The sequence below is a fragment of the Artemia sp. Qi Xiang Cuo genome, chromosome 1, assembly GCF_049724085.1.
Source record: "Artemia sp. Qi Xiang Cuo chromosome 1, ASM4972408v1, whole genome shotgun sequence".
Classification (NCBI taxonomy): Eukaryota; Metazoa; Arthropoda; class Branchiopoda; order Anostraca; family Artemiidae; genus Artemia; species Artemia sp. Qi Xiang Cuo.
In genome coordinates, this window is record NC_142794.1 from 12,048,159 (window position 1) to 12,066,509 (window position 18,351).

General features: G+C 35.0%; 1 protein-coding gene and 1 pseudogene across 2 annotated transcripts in view; one reads left to right on the forward strand and one right to left on the reverse strand.

Moving 5' to 3' along the window:
- Positions 1–18,351, forward strand: part of LOC148956008 (uncharacterized) — a 488,643-nt gene that overhangs the window by 310,916 nt on the left and 159,376 nt on the right. The gene's annotated exons all lie outside the window — the stretch shown is intronic.
- The window catches only part of LOC148956011 (uncharacterized), a 91,543-nt pseudogene continuing 74,458 nt past the window's right edge, over positions 1,267–18,351 (reverse strand). Inside the window, exons 2-4 of the transcript XR_016141775.1 lie at positions 15,787–16,639; positions 7,866–8,216; positions 1,267–2,301 (exon numbers count right to left, since the gene is read on the reverse strand). The product of XR_016141775.1 is annotated as an uncharacterized LOC148956011 (transcript). The remainder of the gene's footprint in view (positions 2,302–7,865; positions 8,217–15,786; positions 16,640–18,351) is intronic.

Here is an 18,351-nt window from a genome sequence, read left to right on the forward strand (position 1 = left end):
GAGTTGAAATATCCTAAGAGTTTCCGGTAAAAATTAAGAGTTAAAGTAAACATTTGTGAAACCAGATCTACTAAATCCTTGCAAAAAAAAAAAATTATCTTGTGGTTTACTGTTGTTGGTAAAAAATAACTATAGGGAGGCTTTTCTTGCACATCCAAGATAAGGGCAAAAATGGTTTTGATATCGAAAGCCAAGGAAAGAAGAGACTTATTAATTGAATTTAGAATATCATAAACTTTTAGCTAGCTTGACAGGACAATCAGATGTGGTAGAAGACAGCAAAATGGACTAATAATTAATTTTTTTTTTAATATAGAAATTTTCAATTTCTAAAGCAGTTTCTGTTAAACATTTGAAACGAATCTACTATTTCTTTGCAAAAAAAAATCAGCTTCGGTGAACCCAAAAGGTGGTATTTTACAATTGAACATGATATTAAGAAAACTAGAAAATCTATCTTGTGTTTTTCTGCTGCTGGTAAAACAAAATCACAGGGAGGCTTTTCCTGCTTATCAAAAATAAGGGCAAAAATAGTTTTGATATCAACAGCTAAGTAAAGAAGAGACATATTAATTGAATTTGGAAAAATACAGATAGCTTGACAGGACAACCAGATGCGGTAGAGGACAACAAAGTGGACTAATAATTAGATCTTATCTCGTTCAAGGAACTGTAAAATAAATCCAAGTTTTAAAGTAAGTCTAACGTAATCCCTTTTAAGTCACCATAGCCAATCTTTGAGAAGAAATCATGTGTGTAATTCCTGATTTGTTCATTTTTGTCTGAATGCAAAAACAGCAAATTTTACTATCACTGTTTCAGCTCGTGTTTGTGTTTCGACAAAATTACTCAGATTAAGTGATGAGGTATTAGACTCAAGCTGGGAAGTTCAATATCACAAAACGCTTGTTAAATTATCCTGGCCCTGTATGATTCAGCTATTTTTTTTTTAATGACCCTTCACAAATGCAACATTTGTTATTCCTTTCTCAGACGCAAAACACTTGGCCTTTGCAAGAACAAGCATAAGGAAGATTTAAGTTTTGTTCAATGTAACTAATTAAATATAATGACGAGAGGTAATCGAAACAACTTAAAACCCATTGAAAAAACAACAAGAGATATTGTAAAAGCCTTGCAGGGCCCAAGTTTCGCGGTACTGGTTTTTTTTTTTAACACAAAATCTTGATCTAAGTTGGGTAAAAGAACTGTTGCATCGACTGAAAAACAATAAGAAATAATGCTCTTTATTGGTGAACAAGAAAAACAACAAAATTGGTTTTTTGTCAATCAGATTTATTTGCGCTAACGCCTATAATTTTGGCTTGTGATACATCTGATTGCTTAGTTAGGTTTTGATTATTTTTTAATTACTAGACAAAAAAGTATGTGATAAGCAAATCAACAACTGAAGTTGCTATAAAAAAAAAAATCAACAAAGAATAGTTAAACAGAGTTTCCAATTGAATGATTCGTGTAATGTTTTGTTCGTTAAAGGTCAAATGGAAAATGTCTTAACATTTGTTGAAATGCCACGCATCCTATGAATTCAGTATCAAATTTTGCAATCACCTTTCACGATTACCAAATTATTTGCTCCTCCGTCGGTAACCACATACGCAAATATGTAATAAGTAAATATGTGATTTAGTTAAAAATTTAATTTATTGTTTGATTGACCAGCCAACGTCGGTAATGGTAAAACAAGTTTTGAACCAAATAACAAAAAGAGGAGTATAAATCAGTTTTAAAACGTGAAAATCAAATGAAGGCAAAAGTACTGAAACTAAAAATTAGAAAATAGTCAATGTAAAAGAAATTTTGTGGCCCAATTTAATCATAATAAAAAAAATATATATATAAATTACATGAAGATAATAGATATAAAGCCTTGGCCGCTAAGTACCCGTTTCATGACCATAAAAATGCCACTGTGCTTTCCAAAGTTCTAGATTATAATAACATTACAGTAGATTTGATAAAAGCAATTTAGAAGAAATTACACTTTTTTCGATTTTCAGTGAATGTGCTTAACCACTGTTTCAACAATTCCTTCCGTGACAGTTTTCCTACGTCATTATAAGGCAATGCTTTAAAAAATTTAACTCCTCCCCTTAGCTGCTCATATTCACTAAGTTGTGAATTCATAAATTCCAGTATGTCTTCAGAAGTTGCTTCATTTCCATTTAGTACAACAGCTGCAGCTACAAGCTCACCAACATCTTCGTCAGGGATTCCGATAATTCCAGCATCTTGGACCTTTGGATGTTGTAATAACATTGATTCAAGTACAGTCGGAACCTGCAAAAGCATGAAAATCATAAAATTGAAAACCCTGGTTAAACATGAAAGGTGGGATTGAGTAGCCCAAATATTGAGAAGAGGTTATCTTAATGCAGTTATTCAAGTTATCTCTGTTAAAGCCTCTTACAGGTAAGGTGACCTTTTAGTTAGAGGCGGATCCAGGATTTTTTTTAGGGGGAGGGCGCAAAATAGGTTGGTACGATAAACTTGCATTAGGAGCAAGTTTAATTAACGCAAACTTGCGTTAATTAAGTAAATTAGCCTACTTTTGACTATGTTAGGGGGAGTGCATCCCTATCACCCCCCTGTATCCGCCACTGTGATTAGTTTGTATAATGGTTTTTCATAATTGACGAAAAATGGATAATAAAGAAAATCAAGAACATTAAAATATTGACATGACATCTACTAAAATCTTAACCATGTCTAGTAAATGCAGCGGTTTTATAAATTCATGCCGGGACTTTGTAGATGGGGTCACACTTCTCATTCGGTTAAATAATAGAATACAAAACAAAACTGACACAACGTTACTTGTATGATATACCCCTGGTTACTCAAGTTGTTCATTCATTGACGTATTGTAAGACCGGTTTGTTAGGTTCTTTCAGCTTAGCGTGAGACAAGGCTACGAGAAGCAATAGAATAGATGGGCTATATATTTGCACATTAGGGGGGGCAGGGGGAAAAGTATTTGAACAGTGTGAAGTCAGAAAACAGTTCTTACTACATAATTATTTGAAAAAAACTACGTTTTCTAAAGAGTTAAAGAGGCTGAGTTACAAGGTCGAACCTTAAAAAGTACAGGGATTAGGAGGCACAGTTGGGGCTGCCGCCCCCAAACCCCCCGCTTTCGCAGCCTTTAAATAAAAAAAAGTTTTTTAAACTGAAAGTAAGGAGCGACATTAAATCTTAAAACGAACAGAAATTATTCCGTATATGAAAGGGGGTTGTGCCCTCCTCAACGCCTTGCTCTTTACGCTAAAGTTTTTATTGTTTAAAAAAAAGAGTGTTGAGAAATTCAAACTTTAGCGTAAAGAGCGGGGCGGTGAGGAGGGCACCGCCCCTTTCATATACGGAATAATTTCTGTTCGTGTTAAGATTTAATGTCGCTCCTTACTTTCAGTTTAAAAAATTTTTTTTAATTTAAAGGCTGCGAAAGCGGGGGTTTGGGGGCGGCAGCCCCCCAACTGTGCCTCCTAATCCCTGTACGTTTTAAGGTTCGACCTTGTAACTCAGCCTCTTTAACTCTTTAGAAAACGTAGTTTTTTTCAAATAATTTCTGCACGTTTTTGAACAGTTTATTACTTATTATTGCTTGACCAACTGTTAGCTGATCGTGTCAGGAGTTAAAGTTGAGGAGCTGCCGCCCCCCAAACCCCCCGCTCTTGAACATTGTTATTTTAAGGCTTTTAATTCCAGAATACTCAAATCACGTCGTACAGGGTGCCTCCTAATCCCTGTACGTTTTAAGGTTCGAACTTGTGACTCAGCCTCTTTAACAGCCCCCCAACTGTGCCTCCTAATCCCTGTACGTTTTAAGGGTCGACCTTGTAACTCAGCCTCTTTAACTCTTTAGAAAACGTAATTTTGTTCAAATAATTTAAAAAAGAAACTGAGTTTCTTTTTTAAACTTTAAATTCAGTATATAAAAAATTTCCTCTGACGGGGAATCGAACCCGGGTCTTCCACCTGACAGTCAGGAGTATCGACCACTGCACCAAAGACACACAATTGTAATTGTATTTTTAGTATGTGGAATCTATTTTTGACGCAAGCAAATCCCCACAAAACTTGATATTTGGTTTTTGGAAAACAGGGAAGGAGTAATCAAATTGAGCTAAAATTTTGAGGATAAGCTTCCAGGCCCCAGGAACGCTTATCCTCTAAATTTCAGCCCGATCAGATAACGTTAAAGAGGGGCTGTGGTGGGAAAAATTAACATGGGCTCTTATAGGAAAACGAGGTTTTTCGTAAATGTAAATTCAGGGGATAATTTTTTCGGTCTGAAAATATCAAAAGGCCCTAACAGGTCAAATTCTGCTTCGAATGAGTCCTCATTCACCCGGATCAGTTGCCAACTGTGGCCTGTAGGTGTTGCTAACAAAAAAAAAATGAACTTAAGTGGCTATATTTCGTTTTTGGAAAACAGAGAAGGAGTGATCGGATTGAGCTGAAATTTCGAGGATAAGCTCCCGGGCCCTAGGAAAGCTTAACCTCTAAATTTCAGACCAATCGGACAACGTTAAAGGGGAGCTGTGGTCGGAGGGTCGAAACTTCCGGCCCACTTTTACCCATGAAGATAAAGTCGGAGGGGGTGAAATTTTGCACGTTTCTTAGTTTGAGCTTGGGCTACAAAATGCGATTACCGCTGTCTCTCTGCGACCGCTAGGACCGGAAATCGCTTAATATTGTGGTGGGTCGCCTCTCATAGAGGCACAAGTGTGCCTCCTTGATATGCAGAATAATTGTACCTAACACATTAGGCATGCATACCCACTATACTTTACCCCCACCTCCCTAATGTGCAAATATATAGCCCAAATTTGTTTCTAAATTATAATATTTTTACCATACTTAGGTATATTTCTTTAGGATTAGACAGAGAAAAGGATTCTACTTAGAGGAAGAATATTAGGTCGGGGGCATATCATACAAGTACCATGACTTCTTACAAAACTCTGATCTTGGTAAGCAAATGTAGCAGTAGTACTGATTGGAAAGAAAAGGCTAAAACCTAATTTGGTAGCAACTAGAACCAGTCGCTTGCAAGGCGGCAAGGTTATAATCCCGTTTTACAACAGCTTAGGTGGTTAGTACATTATGAGCTGTCGGTGGTGAAGAGAGTGACGCCGATCCCAAAGGCCCTAATGTCAGGTGCAAACTTCACAAATTACGTCAATTGGATGATTGATCTCAAGTGCAAAGTAATAGATTAATGAAAGAAATTAGATTGGTGAAGTTTAATAATGAATTGAGTAAAAATAAAGGGTTGGCACACATGAATACATTCAACAAAGACTATAGTAAACGGATCGATACTATTTTTCAAAAAAACAACTAGCCTAAATGGATTTCACCTAAAAGCAGGTTTTTTGCAACCCGTTTGCCACGTAAGCAATCAATAGAATTAAATTGGCCATGCATTACTGCCAAAAAAATTCTACAAGTTTTAGAAAAGTAAGGCGTAAGCGAAGGGGTGCTTGTGTTAGAAAGCTATGATTATGAAAGCAGTATGTCTGGTAATCGACAGCTTGTCTAGGAACAGATATGACCCAAACTGGGAAGTAAAGTATGCTAAATTTGATTCCTGTCTCATGGAGATAATCTCCTTGTGGAGCATGCCTGAAGCAACACCTTCATAGTAAAAAAAAATGTTTGAAATCTTACAGAAACTGTACGTCTTCTTTGTTGTTGGAATGGAACGATCTATTGCTTCTAAACGAACAGTTGAGAATGCTGAATCGTTACTGAAGCTCAAGATTCTGTTAATGGCAAGATGAACGTTCAGGTCAGAGGGTTTGACAGCGTTTCGGACCAGCTTTAAACTTATTGTTGGAGTTCTCGAAGAACTAATTGACTATAACTGGGAAAAGATAATTAAAGAAAAAGCCCAAGTTTTGCATCGTTACATCATCTGCTTTGATTTTATTCTCATGCTTATGCTCATACACCAAGTCATATTCAAGACGAAGGTTTTTCAATAAGGTTCCAGACTGAACGGAATGATCTTAATGAGCAGAATGATCAGAATGATCCGATGATTGTAAACATAAGACTCTGGGCGACACGCGGCATCTTGTATGTTTTTCTCCGAGACTGATCAGACAGAGAGGGAAATTGAGTTATCAAGATCAGCTATGAAAAATGTTGGTTCTATAGTCAAAGGTAAGTTCTAACTTAAACAACATCCTAGGCCTCCAACTGATAGTTATTCGGAGGCAATTTCTAGTTTTGGAACTGACCCGCTGGATGAATAGAAATTGTTCTATGCTAAAGAACTGTGTGGTGTCCTCAGAGCTCTGGTAAACGGCTTGGACGATGTAATCCATGATAACTCTTCTTTTCTGAAGCCAGCGTACCGAAGTCTACTGGTCGACAGCTATGAAGGCATTTGCAAAGTTGCGAAGATGTTTCCGGGAAAAGACTTAGATCCTGCAGAACTGAGTTTAGAGCTATTGGCCAGGAATGATGCTGAAAGACATAAAGTCATTGATCCCACCGTCTTTTTTTAATCTATTCCATGAAATTTATGCAATCAAATTGATATGCCCAACTCTGGTCACTTTACCAATGGATTTTGACAGCATCACCAACTTTAGCCATTCCGAAAAGAAGTTTAAGCAAACTGAAACTGGTCATGACAGGTTTAAGTACAACTTTGGACGATAACTGTATCGATCCCCTCGTCATGATGTGCTTTAAGACCACCAAACCCATTCGTTTGAATTTTTAACTGCATTCTTGTTGTTGCATTTTCTTTATTATGTGTTTAATCTGCACATTTTAGTAGCAATTGTCAATTTATCACTTATGTGTTCTCTTTGAATATGAATCATACCATCACTTTTTTCTTCATATTTTATTTCTTTCTTCACTAGATCACTAACTAGTTGTACTCATGCTTTTTACGAAAAAATGAACTAAGGGGCTATTCTTCTTCAGGTTACGACACTTTGGGTTGAACTATGCTCTCAAGTTTTTGTTTATTCGAAACGGACTTTATGCTAATTATTAGTGAAACTCATCTGATAAAAATAACCATCCATTCGATAAAATACCTCAGCCCCCCCCCCAATTTTTTGCTACTATTGTCCCTGCTGCCAATACTATATATTAGGAAGATTTGGGGTATTGGAATCTTGGCATAGTGTAATTTTTTTTGGTTGAATGAATTGATAATTGTTTTTTGGTCGAATCAGCCATTGAAGCTCCATCCATTGTTCTCAATCTCAACATATTCAAGCAAATAACAGAACACAAAGGTAAATGAGGTATATACTAAAAAAAAAAACACAAGATATGGTGATGTCATAGCTTTGTAATCGAAACACAAACAACAAATTCTGACACGTAACGCCTTGTCTGGACAATCCGTAATGAATGATACTAGTTGAAAAAAAAAATTTGAAGAGGGGGAGGGGGATTTTTCATTTCTGCTACATAAATGCCAAAAAGATACACTGCTACTAGTTTAAGCATTAAGAGCTAAAACCTTTAGGTCAATAATGTAAGAAATTAAGAAAAGAGTTATAAATATTATTTTCCAAGAGTAAGTTATAGTAATATGCAATTATTTACATGTATTTGACTTTTCTTGTGTTCATCTTCATGACTAAATGGTCTAAATTTTCTTTTACCAGATTCTAATCTAGTAAGCTAATTTTTTCTTTTAGCGTAATCTCATTATTTTGGTTTTTAACACTTAGTTTGGTTTGTAACGTAAGTTTGTTTTTCAACACTTAGTTAACCAGTGGCTCAAAGTTATATATTGGCTCAAAGTGGAGAAAAAACAGGATTGGTCTTCAGCTTTATGTGACGGTAACGTCATGCAAACTTACCACATGGAAACCCTTATATTTAAGCAGTTCCTTCTTCCTTTCCTTCCAGTAAATGAAACCATCTTCTGAATAGTACCCATAGTCTCCAGTTTTAACCCATTTATCTTCCAAAAATGTGGTTTTAGTATCCTCTGCATTTAGATATCCTTTCATCATGGATTTACTATTTACAATAAAGTTCTCCAACCTCATTGGGCCCGAGACGCTTTCCGTCCTCGTCCACTACGATGAATTCCATTCCCGCGTTAGGTTGGCCCACGCTTGATCTATGTTTTTCTCTCAATTCCTTTAATTCTGGATTGAAAAGAAACTCCATTCCGAAACTAGTTACTCCTCCAACTTCTGTCATTCCTGTAAAAAGGATATACAGTCATAGTCATACCTGATCACAAGGACGGGTAAATTGTCGAAAGACTCACTCACTCATTAGCAATTCAGTGCAGCGCCAGGAGCCAACACAGCCAAGCCAACACAGTTGTACACACTCCTCCTCCATCCCAATCTATTCAAAATTTTACTCTTTACCACCTTAAAAAAAACTCCTATTTCTTCAACTATTTCCTTCTGACTCCCTTCCACTCCATTCAGGGATGACCTGATTTTCTTTTAGCCCCAGACGGATGGGCCAAAATGAACACTCTTTGCTAATCTGTGATCTTTTATCCGCAAAACGTGCTCTAGACAGCTCAGTCAACCTTTCTTTCATTATAGCCATAGAAAGCGGGATAGAGCTACGTTATTTGAAAATAAACTGCAGACTTACAGATCTATTCTGCTTAACCTTAACTGTGTAAAAGCCCCTACCCAAGTAATTAAGCACTTGACCAGTATTCTCGAAAGCCAACATCAACTCTTCTCCTTCATTTATTCCTATTCTAAGTGATCGAGTCTTTCCTAAATTTCTTAAATAAAAAAACTATTTGAAAAATTAAATCAATTTTGTACGAAAAACTGTATTTTGGTATACAGATAGTGGTTGTAGTGATGGCTGCAGCCTGATAAAAATGAACTTGGTGAATTCTTTTTTTTAATTATTGTTGTAAATTTTGAAAGATTTTCAGTTAGAACCACGTTGTTCAAAACCCCTTTAGAGGAAAATTTCAGTCTCTTCGCTTGAACAGGAAGGAAAATCTGTCGACTTGAAAAATAAGGAAAGGTTGTACCATTATTGGTACAACCACGATATTTTGCATCGACGGTATCTTTTTTATTTTCTGTTATATTAAAGAAAGAACTATAGCCTATAGTAATTAAACTACAAATTACACCATTAGGATTATATAAAGGACTTGTCTGGCTATTTACTATTCTGCTATACCACTGCAATTGAATTGGCTTTTAGTTGCTATTAACACAAAAGACTTTTTGCACAAAATAAGTTTTTCAAAAAAAAGGAAAGAACTCTATTAAACAAAAAATGAACAAAAATAGAATCAAATAGTCTACCAGGCATACAACTACCACAAATCAGTATCAATATATAAATGAAACCCAAAACAAACAGGGATTGAAATAAATAAGAGTCAAAATCAAAACGAGCAGAAATTAATATGAGTAGGATTCTAAACACCATTATATTCTGGCTTTCTAAATGCCAGAATATAATCTGTACTTTACTGAAAAAAATCAAATGAATTTACTGAAAAATATGTGCATCGTTAGCTTAATATACATATGCTGATATTTATTCCAAAAAATCTTAAATAGTTTTTGATTTCTTAAAGTTATAGAAGTAAAATCGTTTAAAAGAATATTTTTCAGTAAAGTATAAATTATACTTTGGCTTTTAGAAAGCATAGGGCTTAGAACCCTACTCAGATTAATTTTTGCTCGTTTTGAGTTTGGCTTATTTTAATTTCTGTTTGTTTTGGGTTTCATTTATTTATTGATACTTATTTGTGGTAGTTGTATTTGTGGTAGTACCCCTTCGAAATTTTCGAAGTTTCTACTGCAACGCTCTCTATAAAAACCATATATGCCTCCAGGGCATAACTTACAACCCTTGCCCTGAGGGTTGTGGGGGGGGGGAGGTTTATCATCCTCAAAGATATAATATCCAGAACTTTCAACTACGTTGAAAAAAAGGCTGTCTCAAAATTTTGATTTGAGGTGTTTGGGGAAATGGTGGGCGTGAGAGGGGGGGGTTAGTTGCTCTTCAATTAGCTTTGACTGGCCTATTAAAAAGGGGACTACCCTTTCAATTTCCAATTCAATGAGCCTTTTTTGAAGTTTCTACGACAACATTTTCTAAAAAAAACCTTATATGCCCCCAGGGAATAACTTACAACCATTGCCTTGAAGGCTGGGGGGGGGGGGGGTCGTCATCCTCAAAATCATAATTTACAGAACTTTCAACTACGTTGAAGAAAATGCCTATTTCAAAATTTTAATTGGATGTGTTTGGGGAAATCGTGGGCGTGAGAGTCACTTTCTCCAATCACTTTCTCCAATCACTTTCTACTATTAAAAGGGCAATATCCCTTTCAATTTGCAATCAAATGAGCTTTTTTGAAGTTTCTACGACAACGTTTTCTGTAAAAACTTTATAAGCCCCCAGGGCATAACTTACAACCCTTTCCCCGTGGGCTCTTAGGGGGTTATCATCCTCAAAGACCTAATTTCCAGAACTTTTAACTACGTTGAATAAAATGAATGTCTCAAAATTTTGATTGTATGTGTTTGGAAAAATAGTGGGTGTGAGAGGGGGGTTAGTTGCCCTCCAATTACTTTCAACTATCAAAAAGGGTACTATCCCTTTCAATTTCCAATCGATTGAGCCCTTTTTGAAGTTTTACGACAACAATTTCTATAAAACCTTATATACCCCCAGGCCATATAAAGGGGGTTGCCCCCTCCTCAACACCTCACTCTTTGCACTAAAGTCTTTCAGTACTTTTAAAAAGCGTCTTATTGTCAATATAATTTAAAATACGGCTTATTGTTGTAAAAATATGGCCCTTGTGTTGCAGGAGTCATTATTTATGAATTGGTACAAAGTTCAAGCTTTAGCGTAAACAGAGAGGTGTTGAGGAGGGGGCAAACCTCTTTATATACGTAATAATTTCTGTTCGTTTTAAGCTTTAATGTTGCTCCTTACTTCAGTTGAAAAAAAAACTTTTTTGATATTTAATTTCTGATTGTTTTTTAAATGATGCCAGGAAATCTGGCCCCACATCCACGGGGAAAACCCGTCCTCACGGAAATAAGCTTTAGACAATTCAATCCCGGTGAAAATTTACCCCAGACAATTACTCTTAACCACAATGCGCGTAAAATTTAGGCGGAAAAGAGAAAGCAAGACATATAAAAAGAACTTTGTATAAGAATTCTGGCAAATTCCCCCAGTTTATAATTTTCCCTGACAAGCTCACTCCCTGGAAACTTCCCTCCCCGTGGAAAATTTTCCCATGGAAAAACAAAAAAAAAAAAAGCTCAACAGAAAATTCCCCCCCCCCCACCCAAAAATGTATGCCCACATCCCAATAACAAAACTATGCGCAAACAATGGGCAAATTTTATATCCAAAAGACCTTTCCCCTGGGGCCCTGGAGGTCATGTAATACCTAAAGGCATAGTTATTGGGCCTTTCAACTATGATGGGAACAAAATTGCTATCTCACAATTTATATCAGACAATTTTGGGAAAAAGGGTTGAGAGGGGGCCTAGTTGCCCTCCAATTTTTTTGGTCACTTGAAAAGGGCACTAGAACTTTTAATTTTTATTCAAATGAGCCCTCTCCTGATATTCTAGGACCACTGGGTCGATACGATGACCCCTGGGCAAAAAAAATAAACACGTACAGTATCCGTAATCTTTCTTCTGGCAAAACAAATACAAAATTCCACATTTTTGCAGATAGGAGCTTGAAACCTTCAAAGCAATATTCTCTGATGCGCTGAATCTGATGGTGTGATTTTCATTGAGATCACTTGACGTCTAGGGGCTGTTTCCTCCTTTTTTCGAAAATCAGGAAAATTTTCTTAGGCCCGTAACCTTTGATGGGTAGTGACTAAATTTAATAAAATTTAGATATTTGAAATCTGAATAAAAGCCGATTGACATATCTATTGGTATCAAAATTTCGTTTTTTAGAGTTTCGGTTAATATTGAGCCGGATCGCTCCTTACTTACATTTCGTTACCACGAACTGTTTGAAACCTTCCCCGCCAAAACAAGACTTAGAAGCTTTCTTATACATCATGAGCCCTACTCCCTCTCCATGTACCCCATCCTTCCTGCCTGAGTGAATATATTTCATGACACCTAATTTCATGTTCCCAACCTCAGGGATATGAGTTTTTGGAACTCATAATAAATCTAGTTCAGAGCATCTGAATTTGTCAGTCAAAAATATCGATACGATAGTTATTTGTTAACGTCGTAACATTCGGAGTTGCAATTTTCATATCCTTTAAGTCATTGAAATTATTGTGGCCTCAGGAAAAGCAATGGTCCCAAATACCAGTGCGGGACGGGGAGCAACACATCTTCTCAGGTCTAAGCTTAAGCACTTAAGCCGGCTTAGAACTAGACAGCAAAAAGTCCCTGGGACTTCTAGTATGAATGGATGTTTTTTTGCAATTTTGAGCCCATCTTGGTCACATCATGGTTTTCAGCATTTGGCGATGCTCTTCTATCCACAAGAGTCAAAATACTGCACAGACAATCTCAAGCCTATTACCTCCGACTCATTATTTATTCATGCCTATATATATATATATATATATATATATATATATATATATATATATATATATATATATATATATATATATATATATATATATATATTATATATATATATATATATATATATATATATATATATATATATATATATACACACACACACACACACACAATATATATATATATATATATGTATATATATATATATATATATATATATATATATATATATATATATATATATATATATATATATATATATATATATATATATATATATGTATGTATGTATATAAGTTGGACGTACTTCCAGAGTTATGAATGTATGTATATTTTTCACTTTAGACTCTGACGCACAGATCATCACTCATTATATCCGGTAAAACACTTCTGTGACTTGACACCTCGTGGTAGCAAGCCAATCTTTCAATATTCCTTCTGCCCATGTTATGAATAACAACTTTATGTCTGACCATCTCCCATTAAAAGTTTACAGTGTATTTCCCGATACGGAAAATATGATCTGCTTTATAAGTCTGCTCGTGCAGGTTCTGTTGATACACCAGTGAAGCTAAATGTATATTGTGCCGAATTGATCCATTCTTTGCATGTTGCCAAATTTACGGCTGTTTCTATTAAGCGTATAAAAATTGAGAGAGAAATTATTGGGTGGTCAAAACACCCAGTACTATGTGAAGCATGTGATACGGCAAAATTTGATTGAAAATTTTGAGACTGTGGTTTTCCTAGGTCTGGTATTGTAAATCAGATAAGATTGCAGACCAAAAACGGTTCGCGAAGGAGCTTGCCAATCATAGGAGTTTAATTCAGTCAGTCTATTCCGATAAAGTTTTTAGTAACCCAAATGAGCTTTGGAAAATGGTGCTAAGACTACAGAGTGATTGCCTTAATAATATACCAGATTATGACATCCCTGAATCAACTTGGGTCGAATAAAATGAAAACATGTTCTCAGTCCCTGAAAATTGCCTTGCGGATTATTACAAGTGTGAGTTCGATTCCTTTTTATCTAGTTCATCTCTTTCTGATGTTGTAGTTCTCTAGAGTGTCTAATGAATGGTATTAACCGCCTTAAGCAAAAGAAATCTAGGTGTTCCGATAATATTTCCACGTTCCATGTGAAGATTTGTAGTCAATTATTCCTTCATCGTATTACACTGTTATTTTAAATGATTTTAGTCACCAGAACAGTTCCGTAATTTTTTTGCACTGGGGATTTAACTCTAATCGCTAAGAAAGGCAAACTTCGTTGAGAATGTTTGTCTTTTCGGCCGATCCCGGTATCGACAACTTTCTGTAGAGTATTTGAGCTTTTGATAATTATTGAGGTCCGAAATAAATGTTATAGCCCGGACTCACAATTTGGATTCCCGCCACGTCTGGGTTGCTGTTATGCGTTGTCCATCGTAGGATCTATTCTCGTTGATGCCGAGAAAACTGGAGAAAGTTTGGCGCCTGCGGCGTACGATGTTCAACGTGCCTTTGACTCTTTGATTCGTGATGAATTGATATTGGTTATGGGAAAGCACAGTGTAAAAAAGGAACCCTTATCCCTTTAAAAGATATGTATGTAAATCTGAAAGCCAAATCTAAGCTCCTGCATCAGCATCTGGATCTTGAAATAAAAAATAATCGTGTTGTCCCGGTTAAAAAAGGGGCTCGGCATGGGGCAATAACTTCACCTATTGCTTTTGATAATGCTATAATCTGAGGGCAAGAGAGATGTCAAACAAATTGTGTCCTGTGATGTATCGACGTCTCGCTAATATTATATGCGGATGACATATTTAATTCGAGTCGCACTGTTTCGGGTATAGAGGAAAACTTTATTATTCTCCAGAAGGATAATAAGCAGCTCTGATTAGAATTTAACGCAGAAAAGTCGGGAATCCTGCTTTTTAATTGGAAATCAGTCCCCAATGGTTTTACAATTGCTCTTGGAAATGCAAACATTAAGCCAGTCCAGTTCCTTACTTACCTTGGCCTTCCTATCGGTTCAAATCGAAAAACAACCCGACGATTGCTTATTGCGCATCTACAGAAGCGAATTGGTTTTGCATACAGTCAAATGTGTTGAGGTTCAGCAGACAAGCTTTAGCTCTCCTTTACAATGCAATTGTACTCCCGTATTTTTTTGTCTTTGAGTCCCTCTTGGAGAATTTTTCCCGAATGCGATAAACGTAAATTTCGATCTGTTTTTCTTTTAAGTATGCTAAATTTCTGCTTCGTCTCTCACTTGGGTAGCGAAATTCCCTTATTATCAGGAATTATAATATAACAGACCCAACTTCAGCCATCCTTAGTCAGATCTCAAAGTTCAATAATGATGTTAAAAGCAATCCGTGGTTGGAAATCCTCCGCCAGTAGAACTCAGTGTGTGTGTGGCTTGGCCATGGTTTAGCCAGTCTTTTCGTTTTAGTGAGTATTACATTGTGTCTAAAACCTGTATGTTTATGTATTTTGTATATGTCTTGTATATTTGTCCTGTATGTCTTTTTCTTGTATTTGAATTTGCTCCGCCTCTTTTGCTTGATTTTGACTGGTAATAAAATAATATATATATATATATATATATATATATATATATATATATATATATATATATATATATATATATATATATATATATATATATATATATATATATATATATATATATATATATATATATATATATATATATATATATATATATATATATATATATATATATATATATATATATATATATATATATATATATATATATATATATATATATATATATATATATATATATATATATATATATATATATATATATTATATATATATATATATATATATATATATATATATATATATATATATATATATATATATATATATATATATATATATATATATATATATATATATATATTTTTTTTTTTTTTTTTTTTTTTTATATATATATATATATATATATATATATATATATATATATATATATATATATATATATATATATATATATATATATATATATATATATATATATATATATATATATATATATATATATATATATATATATATATATATACGGTCTTTTAGCTGTTACCTCTACTCTGATGAAATGCCCTAGAATAGCTGATCATTATAATAATAAATAATATGATTACTTTACCATTTAAAATTTTTCCCATCCTTTGTATTCGTTTTTATTTAAAATAAACTATCAGGGCTTACCTAAGCTACAGGAAACGTCCAACACTCCTGGAAGCTTGGCCATCAGAGCCTTTTGATTCTCTGCACTCATGTATGACCCTCCAGTTATGATTATTTTCAGGCTGCTTAGGTCATACTGCTCAATATTTGGGTTTTTTATAAGCATCATTAATGGAGGTGGTAGAGAGAATAAGAGCGTAGGCTTATAAGTATGCAATATATGCAAAAATAATTCATCGCTGTACTGAGGTATGAAATACATAGTGGTGTTTATTTCCAAACAATAAAGTCCAATAAGAAAACCAGTGGCGTGAAACATTTGACTTGCCACAAAAAACCGGATTCCTTGCTGTCTCGGTGCTGGTTGAAGCATTGACGAGAGACTCTTATGAGTATGAATAATACCTTTGGGAGTCCCAGTTGTTCCGCTAGAATACGGTAAATAAGCAATATCGTTTTCAAAGTCTATTTCACTTTCTGGAAGTTTGTCCATACTCTTTGAGTTTAGCAAGTCTTGGAAGTCAATTACCTCTTTATCCGTATAGTCAAATCCAATGAGGGTTAAATTGGGAATTTGAAGCTTTATTGCCTTAGCTTTATGAGCAGTGAACTTATCAACAAAGATGAATGTGGATTTTGAACTTTGTACTTGATGAGAAACAGATGAAGAGAGGCATCCTGGAGACGCAAAAGTTATTCCTCCTCCTAGTGACCAGCCTCCAAGTACGGGAAGAAAGAACTGCTGATGATTGTAGCAGTACATCATTATAATATGTCCATGCTTGAAGCCTTTGTAATGGAGATAACTGGCAACCTTTAATACAGCTTCGTGAATCTCACCATATTTAATTGATTTACCAGTTTCACCGTTTACCTAAAGATAAAAAAATATATAAAAAGATAAAGATGAAAAAAATCAATTGAAAAAAAACTGGCAGGATCAATACAAGATACTAGGGTATATAGGAGTGCTGTTATTGATGTTAAAAGTAAAGATCACCATCTAGTAGTGTCAAGGGTTATTAAAGCTGAACTATCCGAAGGGTAACTACCTCCCGGGAAGTTATGTGTTGGTAGACTCCAGGATGAGTATCTGAGAGAAACTTTCCAGGAACAGTTGAATACTAAATTTGAGAGTTTAAAATTTGATAATGTGCAAGATGGCTGGAATAATTTTAGAAAAATAATTTGTGATGTTGTGAAGGTGTATTAGGGAATAAAGCTAGAACTGCAGCTAAGAATATAAGTGAAAAAGCTTTATGTTTAATAGAAAGGAGAAAGGACTTGTAGCCTACAAGAATTATCTGAGTGATAGATCGTATGAAAACAAAAGAAATGTAAAGAAAGTGGAGAAAGTATTAAAATATGAACTAAGGAGGTGTGAAGTGGAGGCCATGGATAAAATTGCCGACGATCTGGAAGATGCAGCTAGACGGCATAATAGTAAAATATTACACTGGCACGTTAACAAATTGAGAGGGAGTAGTCAATCCGGACTTGTCCCAGTTAAAGATAGGAATGGGGTCGCAATTAGCGATAAGGAAAAAACTAAAGCGAGATGGGCCGAACATTTTGAGAACTTGCTTAACCGAGATAGAGTTGCAGGAAAAAATATTGAGGAAAATGAAAAAGTTTGTGATACCTTGGATGTGAAGGAAGTTTTGTTTTGTGAGGAAGAATTAGCAACAATACTAAAAGTATTAAAAAATAATAAGGCTCTTGGTACTGATAGGGTGGTAAAAGAGTTTCTTAGATATGGTGGATATGAGCTTAGAAATAAGTTACTGAAGATTAAAAATATGATTTTTGAAAAAAGGAAAGTTCCTAACAATTTTAGGAAAAACTTCATTAAGCCATTTTATAAGAAAGGTGATAAAAATGAGTGTAGTAATTATTGAGGCATTAGTCTGGTCTCTTGTAGGTAGCAAATTACTTAGTAATATGATACTTTTTAGACTGAGAGATGCCGTAGACAAAGTTTTAAGAGAAGAACAGTGCGGTTTTAAAAAAGATAGAGGATGTCTCGACCAAATTTTCACTCTTAGGTTAATAATTGAGAAGTTCCTGAGTTATCAAACACCTTTGGTCCTCAGTTTTATAGATTATGAGCAAGCATTCGATTTTGTTGATAGAAGAGCTTTAGTAAAGGTTTTACCCCTGCATGTTATACCAGACAAATGAATTAAAGCAATTTGTGGCATTCACGAGAATAACCCTACAGCAGTTAATGTAGGATGTGAGGGTAGCTGGTGGTTTTGTGTGAAATCACGAGCTAATCAGGGTTATGTTCCATCCCCCTGTGTCTTAATTATTTTGATGGACTTTGTTTTAAGGAGCACAGGAAAGGCAATGGGAGACCACAGAATCAAATGGGGAGGAAAAAGTTTCCTGGACTTGGATTATGCTGATGGTTTAAGCATCCTAGATAAAAGTGTGAGCAAAATGAATGAAGCTTTAGAGGTTTTGCGAGTTCAAGGTGCTAGAATTGGTTTGAAAATTAATGTTAGGAAGACTAAGTAACTAAGGCTAGGAATAAGAGAAGATGAAAAGGTGAAGTTGGGTAACGAAAAAATTGTTCAGGCGGAC